Below are 20,942 nucleotides of genomic sequence, written 5' to 3'. Positions count from 1 at the left end.
CAGCATATTGAACAGTCAGTATTCCTACAGTTGCCAACTTTTAAAATGGCCAGTGTTTTATTCTCTCATACAAAAAACAAGTATTGCATGAAACATATACCTACAGAAAAGTGAAAAGATATGACACCACACACAGGTTTGCACACATAGAAATGTTTATTTCTGTACTATTTCAATTGTATATGCCATTTCATATAGCAGTTATGAGTTTGAAATACATAATAAGTGAGTAATGCAATATTTGATACAGTAATCTGAAAGCATACCATATGTTACTGTCCAGGCCAAGGCCTTTAAGTTGTACAACATAAAAAAAACTGGCCTGGAAGATAAGAATCAATCAACACTAATTAATTACAGATGTAATTACACTTTGTACTCAACCCCTAGGGGGAAAAGAATTAAGTTGTCACAATTAAATATATATCTGTTACATAACAATGCTTAACTTAAAACATCACACACACTGACAAACAGAACTGTCTGTAAGACAGTAAACACTAGCCCACCACTGTTCCCGTGGGGAAATGCATGAAAATATACAGCCATATGCCTTAATGTGTCTTACTACTAATATCCCATCACATGTTGTAACAGCCTAGGTTATAAATGGTGCATACCCCTCCCTCATAGAATGGCTCACAAGGGCATATAACAGTGTTACATACACTGTTATATGCCCTTGTAACAGTGTTACATACACTGACCTCTGCACTGTAAAGGTCACACATGTTTTGTCCAGCTGTTGCCCACATATATATAGACCCTACCCCACAATATATGTGGGAGTCCTCAACATCACTGGAATTATGCCAGGAATGCCAGCCTACATAATGATAGACCACTACTTAACCTCTTACTGAATGACATATGAACAATGCCTGGTGTATAGGTGGAGGACAGAAGCTGGAACACAGGGTCATATTTGCAATATTGCTTTTATACACTGTGAAAGTTGCTGGTCTTACAGGATTAGTTGCAACATACTCTTACTCAGGAATATGAAGTCAGAAACACAAATGGATGTAGCCATGTACTGATAGCATTCAACAGACAGAATGTCATTGATATATCAGAGACAAGACCTGTGTGGTGAGCAGACAAAACATAAAAGCCAATCGTCTGGCCATCATGTGGATAGACCCACAGTTGAGAGCTATGCAGACAGACTGCATTCCATGCTAAACTAGCATGTACACACAAACCCTGTAAAACTAGCAGTATACAATGCATATAACAACAATACTCACACTGTCCATAGGTCTGGAACATTATACAAATATGTAGTTGGCCTGTGTCTGCAATTCCTGTTGCAAGAGGTATTGCTACCTGCTGTATGCAACACTGCTGCCCACGCACAGGAAGGATGTCTTCCATACAGGAAAGGTAAAGGGACAACGCCCACATGATGTATTAATTTATAGTAGTGGGTTGCCATGACAGTGGTAATTGGAAGTACTACACAGCTGGCTGCATGCAATTAGCAATTGGTGAACACTGATTGGTGCAGAGGCCATCACTTGATCATGAGCATCACCTATAAAATGCATGCTGCAACCTATTCAAAGCAGCTCAATCCCTGTAGTAGAGAGAGAGAAACAGGAATAAAAAAATAAATAAAATAACTAAAACAACTAAAACTACAAACCACACCTATATAACACAGGGGACACAGAAAAGTGTACCTAGAAGAGAGGACAATACTACAACAGGAATGTAAAACATATATGCATGTAATTGAATGTAGTACTTTGTCTGTAATAATGGGATATATGCTGTTGAAAGATTTATATGTGCCATCAAGATTTGTTGTTGTAATGGTGTCCTGCTGAACAACTGCCATACACATAGCATCTGGTCCTGTGGGCAGTGGGCCATACCTGTCAACTGTGCAGATCAGCACTGAATGACAAGATGTAAACCATCATAGTGTGTGTTCCACACCTCAAGACATGTATATTAGTGTGGCAAATAGCTAATGGTGGAAGTAATGACTTTATGATAGACACATGAGTTTCAGACCCCACCACCTGCAGGACAGTCATGTCAATGTGAAATGTATCATGCACAAATACCATAGTTTTGTAATTGGCATACCTGCAATCTGTCCCTATATATACCCCCCTAATGTTAGGCTGTGTCCACATGTGACACCTGTCTGTGCTGTAGCAAGGTAGAACAATGCAGCTGTGGAGGAAGGAGAGTTAGAGAGTGTGGACCTGATGTTTGAATGCACCCCGTATATATATATATATATATATATATATATATATATATATATATATATATATATATATATATATATATATATATATATATATATATATATATATATATATATGTCTACAGACATACAGATATCTATCTATCTATCTATATATATATATAAATATATATATATATATATATATATATATATATATATATACACACACACACAAACACACAAACACACACACACACACACACACACACACACACACACACACACACACACACACACACACACACACACACACATATATATATATTTCCCTTACTGTTGAATGACAGTGCTGCACAATATGTGTGAGATACCATCACACATATACATATACAGTAGTCAGTGGGTGCAAAATGGACAGTTACGTCTGGTGTGAAATCCATGTTGGGAACACATTGCCCTTGTTTGTGAAGGTGAGATTGGCATGTTTGGGAAGTAGTAGGTCTATTTGGGGAGGTAGGTTGGGTTGGAAGACAGACAAGACAGCATACAGGGGCAGTATATGACACATGTGGTGGGAAATGCCTTGGACGGGGAGTGATGTTTTGAATGTGGAACCCATGAGCCCCCAAATGGAAACAGTGGGACCAAGGTCCCCACCCATGGGCAGTCACAACTGCACCTTCAAGGCCCTGAAGATGTTTGGGCTGGGGGCTGAGCAGGAGGAGCATGTGAACCCTGTAATTGTGTACCAAGCAACTCAAGATGGTGTAGCACATCCCCCAAGTCTCTGTGGAGCTCCCTATGCACCAGACCTTGGACCTGACTTCAGGTGACAGGATCCTGTCTGTGTGCGCTCTGGGGGGGGGCAAACACCATCACCTGAGGTGGTTCCACCAGAAGGTAGTGCAGGACCAGCAGATGATTAGGTCCCGGGGTGGGTTCCAGATGTGATGTGGCCTGGTAACGTGGCCAGATGAGGTGGGAGAGGTGGTTCTGTTGGGAATTGTCTTCCCAAACATGCTATTGTGTCACAGTTATAGAACATATGTGGGTAGTAATAGTCCACACATTCCAGAATTATGTCTAACAGCATGCATAGATATCCCCATTAACACAAAACACCAGATTTGGAGCAGTCACATAGCAAACAGAACACATGCATATATGGAACCATAGTGGCCCTTACAATGCCATGCAGGTGACATTGTTTGCAACAGGCCACCAATGATAGTGTTTCAACATGGAACATGACTAGAAACACATTGCACTATTTGTTGCACAATACGATATATGTCCCAACAGTATGTTTGCTGTAAACATACCCATTGAGTTGTGTGTTCAGATTATTGTTGCAGATATGGTGGGGGGGAGACAGAGATGTGAATTAACAACTATGATATCTTTGTAGTATGAGGTCCTCAGACCTTTTTTCCTCTTTATGTCTTTCAGACACCATGTCAAGGGAGTCCTTGCTTGTCTATTCTCCCCAGGAGAATGAGGTTATTATACACCACTTGGTGTAGCACTACCACACCCTATTTGTCTGTATGATCTGCAGGAAAGGACCACCCTGTGGAATGATCACGTCCAGAGGGTAAATGATGTCAGCCTGCATAACCGCAGTTATGAGCAGGTCCGACATCATTGCACTGACCTACTCCACTATGCACATCAGTGCACTGCTACGGTTAGGAGGGACCAGCTAGCCACAGGAGGGTCATGCAATCCAGCCCCCCCGACACTTGCTGAGAAGCTCCTCACCAGCCTCGGGGCATCTGCCTGCACGCAACCACAAGATCATGTGGACAGCATTGTGGAGGTGGGTGCTACCCACACAATGGATGAGGAGCATTCAGGTAACGCCCCAGGGCACATCAGTAGACCACTGTTGCTTATCCATCTGCATCTGTAGAGTTTAATCATGCATATGTGAGATAAAATATATATGGTCTGTTGCTGTGTTGTAGTAATAAACAGATGTGCATAATCTGTAGTATTGTGGGTTTGTACTGTTGATGTATTGTAATGCTGCTCCCACCTTGTAGCAATGCCACAGGTGTGGCTACTGACATCACATCTCTCACACAACTATGTAGGTCCCTCTGGTATACCTCTGGGGCAGCATCCTGTAGCTGATGAGTATGGTGCTGTTTGTTCAGGTTTGCCAATACACCAGCCATGTTATGGCCATGGTATTTGCCATGCACTTATTTAACACACCTACCCATAATGCATGCTGTACATGTTCACTTATTGCTGCTAACTGCATTGCATCACAGTGGTCACCATGTTGGCATATCTGAAGGGTATGTAAGAGTCCTGCAATATAACTAACAACCTGTCATTGCAAGATGTGTGCGCAGAGATGAACATAATGGTGGGACAAATGGCCTACAGTAGGAACATGTCTACATAACGACATATCACAATACCGCATTCCACAACCCTTATAACCTGTAATGTGGTCCTAACGTGAGCAATGAATGTGTAACATGGAATCCTATGTTAAGACACCAAATATGGGGAATACATACCTTAACAAACACTGGAAGCATATGTGTCCATACACACCAAATAACATAATGTGGAAGCAGCTTTTGCTGTACTGACAACATTCAGTCTTCATGAGCATGCACCTTCCAGCAAGTACAGGTCTTCAATATCAAACCAAGAAATGATCTGCTGTCCAAGATATTTGTCCATCAAATGTGCCCACTCACCTGACACAGAGGCAGATGTGGCTTACACACATCTTACAAGCCATGGAATGGATCCCATACCCAACAGGTAGCACACAGGAGTTGGACATGTAGCCTTACCTCACCATTGCATATACCATGGCAAACAGTGCAGACAGTCATGTATGTGAAGAGGATGTATGGGACAACATTAATGTAGACAACAAACAGATGGCCATCCAAGACAGATGACGACACGTTGCAAACTGATCATGGAGGCTGCCTAGTAACATGCCGCAACACTGAGAGAGTTGCAGGAATGTCTAGCAAGTACTGGCTGTGCAGTACCTGTGTTGACAATAACCTGGACTCTGCATAAGTGTGGCCCATGGGTCAGGGTAATCAGATGAGACAGTTGTTCCACAGGAAACATCAGCCAGGGCTCTCTATAGGTAGCATATGCATAACATCAAAAGTTCCCCAAAGGCATGTGTTGCAATGTATAATGGTGTACCAAGACCAAGCTGGGAACCTACAGACAGTATCAATTAAGATACATATGCTGCACAAGCAACACCTCACCCCACTTCAGGCCCACCATCCCCATCTCTACCTTGCTGGTGCCAGTGTACAACCTGTATGTTTTCCATTCATTATCAGGGACTGGGCTGGTACACATGGCGTTCTGCATTTGGGAAACTGCAAAATAACATTCATGTGTAGCCCATAGTTATCAAGCATCTGCAAAAAGGCTGAGGATGGGGAGAGGTGTCAATCCTGAAACACAACAGTCAACTGAAGCAGACATCCAAAGCTCGCTGACAATAGCTGTATCTGCACACAGTCAAGGTCATGTATTATGGCAGACATAACCCTGTCTCCACAGCAATAGTGAAGGCACTGTGTGACCTCCAGGGGCTATGCACATGAGTTGACCTTGCTATCTTGCAGAGTTGGGGACATTTGTAGGGCAGAGTGACCAAATACTGCCAAATGCAGATGGCCCATGCTAGTATATTCCTTCCAGGAATAGTGACTGCTGTAGTACACTTAACAGTTGGTGCAACAAACCATCATGTTACGGGTGTGCACACTTATGCACTGACAAATTGTATGCATCTCAATCAGCAACTGCACAACTAACACAATTGTTTGATACTGCATTTGATTGCACAGGTCATATGTCACATATCAGGTTTGTGTAATGTTAAAATATGCAGTATTGTGGCTCCATGGCATATCAGGGAAGAGGGTGCCATGTCAATAAGGGTGTGTGCATTCCTCATAGCCACAGTAAGGTTTGAAGGTTGTCAGTGTAATTGTATTTTATTGGCCATACATGCACCACTGATGATGAGATCTGCAAATCAGACATCAGGCATTCACTAATGACATCTGTCCACATAGCTCAGGTATGTATCGGACAAGCACATAGGGGCTGTGAGCAGCACAGTAAACATAACTGACACACATATGCACATTCAGCAATGGTGTGTACACCTGTGAGGTATGGTGCACAGTACATGCCAGGGTGCTGAACAGGTGCATAGCAATACTGTGTACATGGGTGCAGTGTGTTCCAGGGGAAGGGGCATCACCTATTAACAAAACCCATGCATCACAGAGATGTATAATGTGGGTAACAGGGATTGACTATAGCTGCAGTGTGTGCTGTTGAGTGCCAGATGTCATGCATGTTGACAGATGGGTAATGAGAGGTCTGTGTGTAATATCTTTGTGCAACCTCACCTGCAAGTGTGTGTGTGTGTGTGTGTGTGTGTGTGTGTGTGTGTGTGTGTGTGTGTGTGTGTGTGTGTGTGTGTGTACAGTTAAGCAATGATGTACAGGTCTTAAAGTGCATTTCTTGTTTTCCCCTCACAGGTGGCAAGGTGGGTCAGGGTCCCTCCTGCAGGCAAACTGATGTTAGTTTCCATACAGACATTGACAATGATGATAGGTGTGTTGAGGCACAGGCAGGGATGTCAGTGGCTGAAGCTGCACCATCATTTGACATCCCACGGTTATCCACCCCATCCCTGCACACAGTCACATTGACTATGCATACCCCATCACCAGTGGCCATAGATGAGGGAGAGTTTGTGAGTGTTGGCATGGGACAGGACATTGTGGTGTCTATGGCATGTGTGTCTGGACACAGCAGTCATAGCTGACTGCCCAGCGACGTAACACACAGGCAGATGTACAGGGGTGCTTGTAGGAGGGCTGCAGGTCATCATGCCCCTGGCAGAAGTGCCACATCTGGTGTCACCAGATGCATGTTTCAGGCCATTATGGAGGTGTAGGCACATATGGAATGGTATATCAGCCAGGGTCTGAGGCTGCAGAGGGCTACTCTTTCTGCTGTTATTGACAACATCTATGATCTTGCATGTGCCCACCGTTATTTTGCAGAGGTCCTGGATAGACGATTGGGTGAGATAGTGGGAATCCTTGACAGTGGCATGTCTGAGCTTGAGCATATGGTGGGAGTAGTGCGATGGCCACATGGACGTAGGCCAGCAACACCAACAGCAGGAGGTCGACGTGGACTTGCAAAAAGTCAGAGCCACTCCCATAGTGGTAGTACCAGCCCCAGCACTGCAGAGGGGACTGTCCACACCATAACACAGCAGGCCACGTGCACGTGGCCCTGGCTGGTTCCAAGAGGGACATGGATCCAGCGAACATATGTCATCATCAGGGGAGAGTGCCGTATTGTGGCTAGTACCTGGTAGTGCCTGTGGAACCACTGGCAGGCACAGTACTTGTGTCCATGGCCAGAGACAGTGAACTGCACACTCTGCCAGGTATGGTCTGCCACTGTCCAACAACCCCCTGTATAGGGCAGCCACATGGCAGAACTGTGTGCATGCATACATACACACACATCACCAACATAGCTATGGCAACCCCATACCTACATGCACCACATCACAACCGCCCAATTAATAATGAAACTCCCTAATACACACACATGATATCAAATGAATGGCTCAACCTAGGTCTCTGGCAAACCAACAACAGACCCTGTGCATATGATGATACCTATGCCACATCCCTGTCATCCATAATATCGATGCAGGGACAGGCTAATATGATTCTGATGCACAGGGTTACTGTACTACAGTGTACCAATGTAATGCTGTGTAACATGTTTTCAGCACTAATGTTTAATGCTTGCATATCAGGATGTGTAGTTGTCCAGCCATGATGCATTATAGCTGTTATCAACACTGAGTGATTGTGGTCTCCATAATATATTCCTTTTGTGTTGTAGGTGCCCATGTGTCAGCAGGATGTTGGCCTGCTGTTGTTTCTTACAAGGAGTATGGCACTGTGGTGACACATTGACTGTGCCATATTCTGGGTACAGCTGAACACATGTCACAGGTCTGTATAACAGTTACTAGATGTGCCACATGCCTGATAGGTCTGAGGGGTGTATACAGTTGAGTGCATGGTGGCTGATGTCAGCAGCCCTTCTACAGTGGACAATGGTAAGTGTACTGGGTGGTACACACCACATGTTTGTGTATAACACGCACACACACACACACACACGCACACACACACACACACACACCCACACACACACACTCACACACACACACACACACACACACACACACACACACACACACACACACACACACACACAGGCTTTGGTGTTGATGCAATACGCAGAGAATACTCTACACATGGATGTATGTACTTTTTCAAGGATCCCATTTTAGCCTATGTAATTCCACCAAGACAGAAGAGGCACAAAAATGCATTGGGAAATAATCAGTCTGCTAGTTGAATGTCATTGATGATGGTACTGGCAGGGTATATGTCCCCTTCCCCAATGTAGTGCAATTCTCAAATTGGTAAACATAGGTCTGCTGGTGTGGGTGGTACAGCCCTACCCATTGGAGGGTGTGGGGTGTTGTAGAATTGCAGATAGTGTGATTGACAACTACTTAACCTGTTAACATGAACTGTACAGTATTACAGCCAACTACGTGGGGTGATACACTCAACAATAACCACAATGATGGTGGCTGTGTCCACAAGCTCCACACCCAACTATATATACCAACTCCAGTATCGCTGTACAGCTATACAGTGGGGAAGAGGGCATTTACAAATCTGCTACTAGTTGTGATGGAATGAATTTCCACAGGATGATACCCGTGAAATGTTAGCATTTGCCAATCAGTTCTGGGACAGATCACCTCCTGGGACATGTATAATCTGCAAACTGAAGTAGATCCCTTCACATACACACACACTCTTGCTTGGCAACACTGGGACTAGAATCCCTACCTAGGTACATAGTGCTACTGATGTGTGTGACCTTAATTGTACACACCACACAGCTTTTAGGATGAGATGTGTTCCAGGTTACATGTTAAGTGAAGGACATCACCAGGCCCTCTACAGTATGGTAATGGGGGATGTACTGGTTCTTTATGAACAATACATAGTATGACATACTGTCATATACAAATTGACAAACACATAACAGTCATACACACATCTGAGAGACCTGGGTTTATCAGTGCTAACTACCTTGTCACTGTGTCCATTCTGTTACAGATAGGTTGCGCACAGCACATGCATCACTAGACTGAATAGTGTAATCAGTTACCTGTATGGTTGATAGTGACAGTGGTCCCTATGCAGTGGACCTTGGTGCATGTACTGAGGGTAATATGGTGTAAGGACAGTATGCCCAGCACCCACACCCCACACTGGATATTGTACTCACTGAAAAACCATGATAATACTCTGACATACCCACCATCACACATTGACCAGGACTGCAATGCAACCCCTTGTCTATCTCAAGAGTGCTACTACAGGGATATGCATCTATTGCACATTCCACAGGGATAGTAATGTGATGCATTGTCATGGCTCCCCTACGGTCAGCAACATCACTGTCCCTTATACTGTGTGGCAAGGTGTATTGTATTAGGAGAATGTGGCCTCAGAATACTGAATCCTACAAATATACACACTTGCATACATACACACACTTGCCAGAACTCAGAGGGTAATCCATGCCTATCTACCCATTTGTACAACAGTGTTGTACTGGTACTCCAAGCTCCAGGTAGCACATAGGGTGAAGAGTGTAACAAAGTACATGTAATGTCCACTAACTATGGCAATGGGGGTTGCAGTGGGTGTGAAGGGCCTCAGAGTATTATCAACTACAGGTCTACAAACACACAGACAGTTATTCTCAGTAATGCACACTGACACATTTGTCAGTACTGGAGTCCATATGTGCAGGTGTTTATAGGTGTGTATCAGGATATTGTCCATGGAGAGATGGGAAGAGTAGGGGATGTGTGTACAGTGGTATCATGCCACCTGCCATTTACCAGCAAGCCATCTATCAACTGATGCCACGGGAGTGATACGGTTAGAGTTAAATGCAACATCCAGTCATCTGGTTGCCACATGAAGAGAGCCAGTGAGGTGCTCCAGTTGACATGTATGCAACATTTATTACATAACATGGTCAGTGTCTGTCTTGGATACCTCTACCCAAGCATGTTCTGTTGACTGTGGTAGTGTAATTGAGGTATTCATGGCATGTGGTGCATACAGGGTGGGGATTCCTGGCTGTGGCATTCATAACACAGCTGGAAAGACATGTCAGTGACACTTAAGCATAGATTGCCTGTAAGCAGCCAGGACAGATACCTGACATCTGCACATCTGTACAGAGGACAGACAGACATCAGCTATCCAACTGGTTACACATTAGGATGACTGTGTTGACAGATAGACATCTGACACTGATAGGTGTGCCATTACTACATGACAACAGCGCTCAATGACATATCCTATACACACAGTAGTCTACAGTTAATATCCACATGTCAGATCAGTATCCAGTAGGCAATACTTAATGACAGACACACAGCTCACACACCAAGAACACAACAGTGAGACTCAGAGTCCATCTTTGCATGCAGAGATGTTTGGTTCCAGTACTACAATCTGCAATCTACTCTTACTTGGGAAAGCACTCTCAACAGTAGTAATGTAATGATTCACTACATGTCAGTGTAACTGCATATAACCTGGGATACTACCCATGCATGTAACACATTCAAATGGAAAAGAGTATTGTAGAAGCCATATATACTCAGGAGTCCTAGACAGTAGACTCACACCCCTTGCTACTGCAATGAAAGCACATAGATGCACGTAATGTACATGGAATTAAATACACTTCTTAAAAATGTCATTACCCTGCTTTTTATCACACTGGAATGTGATCAGGCTGCTCATAACTGCCTTAACCACTCCGTATCCAACAGCCCTTGTTCTGCTTAGCAACAAAATAAATAGCCCCTGCAGGTCTTGAACCCAGGACCCTGGATACTATAGTCATAGCACTTAACCTTTAAGCCATTACAGCTATAAAGAAGTTTAATGTTTTTTTTCCAATATATCTGTCAATGCACATACTGAAGAGTAGTGAAGAACTGCTTTGACTGCTACAATTGTGTAATACCTGTTAGTGATATTAGTGTTGAATCAAGTATGTTGTATTTAAATATAAACATATAAGATAAATACTGTGTAATACATCTGGGAAGATATATGCAGCAGTCATATTTACACAAAACAAGGATATGGATATATATATATATATATATATATATATATATATATATATATATATATATATATATATATGTAGATATATATATATATATATATATATATATATATATATATATATATATATATATATATATATATATATATATATATATATATATATATATATATATATATATATATATATATATATATATATATATATATATGTGTGTGTGTGTATATATATATATATATATGAAGATATATACATATATATCTGTATATATGTGTAGATGTATATATCTATTTATGTCTATGTATATGTATATATATATATATATATATGTATATATATATATATATATATATATATATATATATATATATATATATATATATATATATATATATATATATATATATATATATATATATATATATATATATATATATATATATATATATATATATATATATATATATATATATATATATATATATATATATATATATATATATATATATATATATATATATATATATATATATATATATATATATATATATATATATATATATATATATATATATATATATATATATATATATATATATATATATATATATATATATATATATATATATATATAGATAGATAGATATGAAGATATATACATATATATCTGTATATATGTAAACATATATATATATATATATATATATATATATATATATATATATGTGTGTGCAGATTATATATCTATATATGTGTATGTATACGTATATATATATATATATATATATATATATATATATATATATATATATATATTCCTGTGGAATACAGCAGAGATATGACCAATTAATGTTGACAGTCTGACACACTTTGGTCAGTCCAGAGGTATACACAGCACCCCTTAGTGCAATACATGTGGACCAAGCCTGATAAAGTGAATGTTTACAGCCATGTAAATGGAATATCACGAAAAGATTGAAATAGATAAGCTCACACAGTTTGTGCATTCACACACACTCCTGTCTATACTGACACATAATAACTGGAGGAGCAGAGGTCACAAGTCCACATGCTACCCACTAGTTAATGACATACATCTGTACAGCATCCCACTGCTTTGTCAGAAATACACAACAGTTATGGTGGCCCGGCAACAGTACATGTGACAAATATCTGGACATAACATCACACTGGGTAAATACACTGAGCTGCTAGGCATGTCACAAAGCACTGTGCAAACTACAGGCCGACTGTCACAACACTGTTCTACATTTCTTATTGGGGAATACATATGTACCTGGAAATATAGCTGGCGCTACAGGCATGTAACTGCATGGAGTAACAGGCACCTGTGTGAAAATGAATATCCGCAACCAATCTGGCCACAGTCACATATGGTAAGCGTACTTAATATTACAGTATAAGGACTGTGTGAACAACACCATCCTCATATGTGGCACTCACACACCAACCCTACATATACTGAGCCAATACACAGCATATTCTGATGCCTGACTGTGGTATAGGACAGGTGTCATTCTGTCCCTACAGACATAGGGTATCATACATTGCAGCAGCATGCAACATCACCTAGAACCTGGGACCAAGAGCATTGATATTTACCACAGTCTGTACACAGGCCAAGGTATATATTCACATTACACACTCTGTCGACAATCACAATAAGTACACAGACCTCACTACTGTACACACTGCAATAGAATGTCCTGGTTTTATCCTGAAATATAAGGCCTACTATACATAACATGTCTAGCAGTCTGATATCTCACTGGCTTGTTATCAGGTATGATGTCAGTAAATAATGATGTACTGAACATATGCACCTCTTACTGCATGACATGTGTACAAAGGTTGACAGAGTTGTGGCTGGAGGCACTAACACAGGGCCAATATTGACATGTTGCTTTGATACATCATTATGTTTACTGGTGTAACAGGGTTTGTTGTGACATATGTCTAGTGAGGGATATGAAGAGAGTAACTCACATGGCTGTCACCATGTACTGATTGCAGTCCTCAGAGTATGCTACTGCATTTCTAAAGATAGGAAATGTGTGAGTAACACAACACACATAAGACTCCAAACACTGGCCAGTCTGCAGATAGCCCTACAGGTGAAAGTTTCCCCAACCATATAACACTGTCATGACAGATATTAAATCACTTAGAACAGCCATATCCACACAAACCCTGTTAAACCAACATTACTTCAAATGTAGAACAGCAATACTTACATTCTGTCCTCATGTCTGGAGCATCCCCCTCCTGTTTGTTGGGGTGTCTCCACAGTGTATGTTGTAAGATGTATATCCAATTACCCTCTGTGATGCTGTTTTTCAAACACCCACATGATGTCCTGCTCACAGTGAATGAAAAGGGTCAGCACCCACATGAAGTGCTTAGTTATAGGAGTGTGTTTCCATGCAATTGGCTATAGGAATGATACCACAGCTGTTCCACATGCAATCAGCTAGTGGGGGACTGCAATTCATGCACAGGCCATCAGCTGATCATGAGCATCACATACAAAACACAAGCTGCTGCCTAAGCAAAGTAGGTGTACTTTTTCTCATCCACCAGAGACGGAGTGAGAGAGACAGACAGAGACAAAGTAAGAAAGGAAGGGAGTAGGAGAGTAAGAGCTAAGCATGTTTGTGTATGATCCATGGGTGGAGAGTGGTATCTGGGCATTATGACGGTTGCCTATATTGTGCACTACTCCATACTGTCACATGCCTTCTTTGAAGGTTGGGCGTCGAGCTGGCACCTCGGCACCCGTAAAAAAATCTACTGCCAATCATTAGCGGACCGGAGTTCTGCTGTGGCAACCCCTAACTGGGAAAAAACGAAAGAAGAACAACTGTATACTGTCACATTGTAATTGCACATGGCTGTACACATTTATGGCTGAGGATTGTCGACTAGAATCTCTACAGTGTTTGAAACATTTTGACCTTGTAATGTTGACAATGGGACATGTACCTCCTCAATATGATGATGTGGCAAAACCCACACTGCAATGTACCCTGTCATTACACAATCACCCAACACCCACATAGGACACTGATATTGCACACATAACACACACTTACCAGTACTGGGTTTCAAATCCCTACCTTACTATGTATTGCTATTACATTGTTATGCAGTTATTGCACATAAAGATTACATGTTAGAGAGCTGTCCAAAGGTATCTTTGAAGGTGAGTGACATCAGCAACAGTGCTAAAGGCGGGATAAGGGGAGTGTAGTACATATGGCTGTCCACAAAAGCAGGTGTTAAGGAAGACATGACCACACTCTATCAGGGACTCACTCACATTATAACAGTTGGCAGGGTCAGGATTAGAACTCCTAACTAACTAACTTATTACACTACAGTATTATGCAAGGATCACATGCACCACGGAGCTTATCAGACTGATATATGGCCAAAGGGGATTTCAAGGTGACTGACATCAGAAGGCATGCTACAGTAGGGCAATGGGAGGTGTAGTGAGTGTAAATGGCTTCAAAATCATTAATATCCACACATACACACACGCACACACGCACACACGCACACACGCACACACACACACACACACACACACACACACACACACACACACACACACACACACACACATACACACACACAAACACATTTACTTCACAGGTGTGTAGTAGTTGACTGTGCCAGAAGACTATACAAGGCTAGGCAAAGGGTATACCTTGGCATCAGGCCACATGACAATGGTCTCCAGTGTGGCTCAGGGGTGTAATCCCTGAATTGTCCCACACAGGTGGGTATTGTATTCACCATCCACTCATCTGGGTTACTATTGTGGGTGGCCAGTGATGTGCAATGCTTGCCATGTATGTGATCTATATTCCATGACATGGACAGTGTCTGGGTTATGCACATGTCCCACATGCATGTTCTGTGACATATGGAAGTGTACCTGGGGTCTCTGGGGCATGTTGTGTGGACAGATTGTTATCATCTGATGTGACATTCCTGACCTCATGTGGAGAGAACTGGCTATGGAACTGAGGTTGTGCCTGCACCTACATTGAAAGCATGATACAGGTATTCAGTGGAGTTAGTGGCATCTGTCCATACAGGGCATGTGTATAAGGTATGGTGTTCCCTTTGTGAGTTACATTTGCAGACTCTACAGTTGTTGCAGCCATCCAGTGGGGAATATAGCAAAGGACCACTGTAAGCAATTATTTGCCTATTGTAAGAATGGAACAGGGTGCCATGTCCTTTCACTTGCTGGATAACACACACTCAGTCAGGAGATGTTATACATCACAGTACATTCTGATGTCAGTGGCAGTGTTGTAATGAACAGGTATGTAGTCCACTGCAATCACACCGTGGTTAATATCTCTGGGCAATATGCAGGGAACTACCAATATAGTGGTTGTTGCCTAGCCAAGTGTCTTTGTGTATAAGACATGGGAGAGAGTGTTCTCTGGGTGATACAAGGGTTGCCTGTATTGCTCACTGATCCATAATGTCACATGTAGGCTATGGATTGTTTACACCAGCCTCTCTGCTGTTTGACATCTGTTGTCTTTGTAAGGTGGACATTGTGACATATAGTAGGTTCTCAATATAAGAATTTAGCAAAACGCAACCCACAATGAATCCTGTCATAACACAATCACCACACAGGATAGCGATGACAAACACACACTTGCCAGTACAGAGATTCAAACCCCTACCTAGCTATGTATTTCTACTACAGTGTACCACATTTATTACACACACCACGGAGCTTATTGGATGGATGTTGTCCCAAGGTACTTCTAAGGTGAGGAACATCACTAACCCTTGTAAATACTGGCATTGGGTGATGTAGTGGGTGACAGATCCCAAAAATAATTTCACCCTAAACATATATTTACATTTGCCAGTAGTGAAGTTCAAACCACTATCTAACAACCTTCATGAAGCATTATGGTTACACATTTACCGCATGCACCACTGAACTGACATGGTATAGGCTTTGCAACAGATACTTGTAAGGTGAGTAATATCTGCAGGACTGCTAAAGTCAGGCTCGGAGATGTGTACAGGCTGTAAATAGGGACAAAAACTTTAAGGTACACACACAAACACTTGCCACAGATGAGATTCAAGCCCATAGCTGGGTAGTTACTGCTACTACATGGTTCCGCATTTATGGCATATACCACAGATCTTACAGGCTTAGCCCTTCTCCAAAGGTATATTTCAAGATAGATGACATCAGCAGCCTTGCTAAAATAGGGAAATGGAAGGTGTAGTAACTGTGAATGGCCTCAAAAGCATTGATCCCTACACACACAAACACACAGAGCTTCACAGTTACCATATTTGGGACTAGAATTCCTACTTAACTAGTACAGCATACTATTGCATTACACAGTTATAGTACATGCCACAGAGCTTGTAGGGCTATCCCTTCTCCAAAGGTGTATGTCAAGGTGAACAACATCAGTAGCCTTTCTAAAGTAGGGCAATGGGAGGTGTAGTGACTGTGAATGGCCTGAAAAGCATTGATCCCTACACACAACGGTTCACAGTTGCTATGTCTGGGATTAGAGCTCCTACCTAACGAGTACATCACACTATTGCATTACTTAGTTTTAATATGTGCCACAGAGCTTACAGAGTTAGCCTGTCTACAAAGCTGTATATCAAGGTGAATGACATCAGCAGCCTTGCTAAAGTAGGGCAATGGGAGGTGTAGTGACTGTGAATGTCCTCAAAAGCATTGATCCCTACACACACACACACACAGTTTCACAGTTACCATATCTGGGCTTAGAAGTCCCACTTACCTAGTACATCATACTATAGCATTACACAGTTATTGCATGTGCCACAGAGCTTATAAAGATGAAACTTCTCCAAAGGGGTATTTCAAGGTGACTGACATCAGCAGACTAGCTAAAGTAGGGCAATGGGGAGTGCAGTTTGTGTGAATGGGCCATAAACCATTCCTCTGGAAGCACACACTCAACTTTACATTTGACAGGACTGTATATGCAACTGCTAGATGAATAATGACTTGTACTATCATGTTACACAGTAATCACAAGCACCACAGACACTATAGTGTTGAGGGCTACCAAAAGTATATGTCTACAGTGACAGACATTTGCACATCATGTGATATGGGCCAATTGGATGTGTGCTGGATGGGACAGGCCTCGTGATGGGAAGCTCTTTGTTGCTGTCTGTCTCTCTCTTCTCCACATCTACGTTTGTGTATGTTTGACCTATAATAGTGTGTTGTCCTTGGATATATGTGTGTATTCCTTTCTGATGTGTGTGGAAAGCATGACTGGTGTGCAATGTGGAGTGTGTGCACAGACATCTGCAACTGACAGATATGTATCATCCACTATTGTTGCCAGACATGGGCTTCAGGTGTGGGAGCATGCTCAGTATGACCCTTCTGTATTTTGTTGTCAGACATGGGCTTTGTTTCTCTAAGTGTGGGAGCATGTCAAGTATGACCTTCTGTATTGAATGTGTGAATCCATTCCAGGTAGGTTGTACTCCAGTGCAGGCATTTGTGTTCTACACCTACAGATAGAAACCTGTTTCTGCAGGCTATCTGTAGATAGGTTGACAATATGGAGTCACAATGGGCAAAGGATAGTGGGATACTGTAACTAATTGTGTCTGTGCTGCTTCTGCTACATGGTTTTGGTGTTAGCAGAGATATTCAGACATATGTACTCTTTACACTGTGATGTATTATGTCATCAACTACTGACAGATATACATATTTGCCTGCAGCAATTTCCTGGGGAATATAAGAGGAATGAAGCTCTGTCCAGTATTGTGGTCTGCAGCCTACATATTCTTGCACAATCATGCCATTCTGGAGCAGGAGCTGCAGACACTTGTTGATGGGTCTGTGTAAATGGTCCAGCACCTTGGTACTGTGGTGGCTGCAGATGCCATGCTTGTACATCTATCGACGTGACAGACTGGCCATATCCTGCTGTGGCCATACCTCTCAGCTGTACAGATTCGCACAAGTTACCCAGAGGCAGGGCTCATATATCTGTTCATTACCCCTTCACATTGTGGTTTACGAGCAGGTCTGTAGCCAACCATTCCTGTGTTTGAAGGCAGGGATAGTATGGGCACACATCAGAGTTTCAGACTTCACACACTCCGTGGCATCCATGCTTCTACCCCCTGTTATTGTATCCTCTTCCTAACATTATGCAAGCGATATCTGAGAAGTATCCCTATAGTTATCACTTCATCCCAGCAGTATTTATGGGTTGATCCATAGTTCATAGCAGTAGGACATGGTGGACATGCTATTGGGATTCGTTGACATGGCTTTGCATTTGTGTTCTGTGGACTGTGTTATGTCATTATTTGGGACTCCATGACAGAAAATACATTGGCAGTACAGGTGTGACACCGGCCTTTGACAGAGGACTGTAGGGCATTTGGTAGTGATGCAGGCCAACTGTAATAGGCCAGTGCATTCTGTCACTCCTACTGTCCAGTCTGCAAGCCACCGTATTCCCCTGGGGTGACAGGGTGGATGTGCAAGGTGTTAATGGCAATAGTTTCTGTCCTTATTAATCCATTGATGTGAATGCTGGCAAGGTGCTGCTTACAGCTAGGGACACACCTGCATGGGACACCTCTTCAGCATGCTGCATTCTGTGGCTATTCCCATACAGAAGTGGTGGTGATATTGTACTCATTCCCAACAGCAGGGATATGACCTGTGTAGTTACTGTGGCTGATGGTGGGGTGAGCTGAGTGCATGTGTGCTATGGAAGCTACTTGCTGCTGACTCACAGATATACATGGGGCATTCCCCTTATGCTGACTTGTGCGGGGGCATCAGTGGTTTCTCAGTACTTCATAACTGTGCCTTTTGTGGTCTGCTGGTATTTGGCCAGACTACATCAGTATTCCATATTACACAGGCAACTAATGTGCTGCTAACCTGTATGTACAATTCCAAAGGTGTGTCCATTTGACAGTAACATTTTATACACTCTCTGTCTAGGGTACTTCCACTTGTGCACTTTGTGTATGTTTGGGCCCACATTCATGCCATGTCTATCTTTCACATGGTGACAGTTATTAGATTCAAATTATTAGTATGGATTACTGCTGGATTGGGTCTTGCTGGGATGCATTGTGTTTGGCACTGCAGTTGTGAGAACTTGGCCCTGTCATCAACAATACTGGCAACTGGCCACTGGGATACACCCTCCATGCCTACATGCTGACCACTTTCACACAATATACAACACACAACAACCTGTCACACAGAACCCTGCATATTGTACATGTGCAACAATCTATCCTGCTAATTTGGCCAGATCAGGTAATCTGTGCTCCACTGTTATTATACCACACATACATATTACTACATTTATTCATAGGATTGGGGGGGGGGGGCGCACACCTGACAACTGTAAACATTTGTTATGACCATACTGGTATTTCAGGTAATCTGCTGGCTTCCATTTCATTCTGTATTCTGACCTATCATGCAGACTGCAGGCATATCAGTGTAGTACAAATCTTAGGTTTTATTGACCTACATTTCAGTTTCAGACTTCTTATCCTTCAGAACTAACATCCCACTGCCTGACCTGTTTTAGTCTGTCTGTGTATGTCTGGAGGGGGGCTGTTCTCCATTGCCATCAATCGGAGGACTTAGCACAGCCTTTCTTTGTGGTTGTCTACACCTGTCCTGCTGGCTGAGATTGTTGTTGTGTATGTGAACCTCACTGACATGCATGTGTGTGTCCTATGGACACACATTTGGCCCACCACATCTCCTGCAGTGGGATTTGTCACCTTGTCTAGTACTGCCTACTGTGTTGCCACCAGTATTTGTTATGGATTTCATGCTGCCGATATGGGTGTCTACTATCTGCTGCCATCCCGTTCAGCCACCCAATTCCGTTGCATGCTCACATCCGTTCCATAGATACAAGTAGCAGAACATACTATTCCATTCAGCAATTGATAGTGAGAGTTACTTACATTGTGGCTGTGCCAGCATTGTGGATGGTGCTGGAGGGTTGACTATGTCAGATGCATATAGTACACACCCTATACATGGTTAAGCACAGGTAGTGTCATGTTTGGCATCCCTTATACTGTATGTGCGAGTCAGAGAGGTGTCATTCCCTGCATTCCTACCATGTCAGTGTATGTACTATGCATTGCCTCTTTTCCAAAGCCGGGGCATACTGAGCATGCCACCTTCTGCCTATAGTGGCAGGCTCAGGTTGTTCCACCTCCAAGTCACTATGTGTCTGTGCTGACCTTGGCAAACATGGGGGGCTGTGTGGCCCTGCCCCATGCTGGTCCTGCTGCAGCTGTTTCCACAGGATCATATTGTGTAGCATGGCACATACAATGACAATTT

The sequence above is a fragment of the Protopterus annectens genome, chromosome 3.part1, assembly GCF_019279795.1.
Source record: "Protopterus annectens isolate FY-2018-M chromosome 3.part1, PAN1.0, whole genome shotgun sequence".
Lineage (NCBI taxonomy): Eukaryota > Metazoa > Chordata > Ceratodontiformes > Protopteridae > Protopterus > Protopterus annectens.
The sequence above is the reverse complement of the archived record's forward strand: the minus strand, read 5'-3'. Positions refer to the sequence as shown.